This window comes from Brassica oleracea, chromosome C6 (genome assembly GCF_000695525.1).
Source record: "Brassica oleracea var. oleracea cultivar TO1000 chromosome C6, BOL, whole genome shotgun sequence".
Lineage (NCBI taxonomy): Eukaryota > Viridiplantae > Streptophyta > Magnoliopsida > Brassicales > Brassicaceae > Brassica > Brassica oleracea.
The window spans coordinates 36194074-36195116 of NC_027753.1; positions in this window are offsets into that span (position 1 = coordinate 36194074).

A 1043-nucleotide genomic window follows, 5' to 3' on the forward strand; every position below is an offset into this window, starting at 1 on the left:
TTGTTATTGGGAGATGAATTCTATTCATTTTTACTCATAAGCCTCAACTTTCAAAATATCATATGTATCCATGTGATTTTCAAAAATTTTGTGATAAAAATACTAGAAAACAAAATAATCATTCTTACCAAATATCTATTGCACCTTAAGTCCAAATTATATGTTCAAAACTATAATTCATTACATTTATATACTTTTACATTTTTGAATATATAATTATTTTTAAAAATATAATAATACTAATTAGAAAATAATATGATTACAAAAAAATACAAATATAAAAATTAAAATTTTCAAAGAAAAAATAAAACAAAAATATACCCGCCCTTTTAAAACAGCAGTATGACCAGTTGATAAAGGTTGTGTCCAACTTAAAATATAAATGCATCTAATTGATTATCTAAATATATCATATAACCCACCTTGATAAAATAATTTTGTAACTTTTACTTTTATTCCAAAATTTTCGGATCTAATTCTGTCATATACGTATGTTACTAATAAAATAATTTTGTAACTACTTCTATGATGTATGCATATTTTGTAAAGTCACCCTTTAAATTCCAAAATATCAGTGATCCACTACTTTCAATATTACAAACTGTCGACTACCTTATGAAGTCCAATAAATAAAAATTATGTCATTTGAAAACAGTAATATTGATACTATACTTTAATATATATTATTTTCACCACACAAATTAATGGGAATGAACTAAGGTTTAATTAATGTTTTAAACACAGTCTAGATGTTGAATCTAATTATTTTTTCGGTCATTGAGTTATTAGATTGACTCTGGATGACTATGTCAGTTTTTAATTTATTTTAACATATAATTATAAATATATCAATATTAAAAATAAAAGAAAACCCCATCTTTAAAAACATAGTAAATTTTTAAAATTCAAATTATTTATTTTTCATTTCACATAAAAATATAATTTAAACAATTTTTATAACAAGTTAGAGTTACGACATATAATAAACTGTACAATAATATCAAAATTAATAATTATTTAAATATCTAATTCAAAAGTTGAAA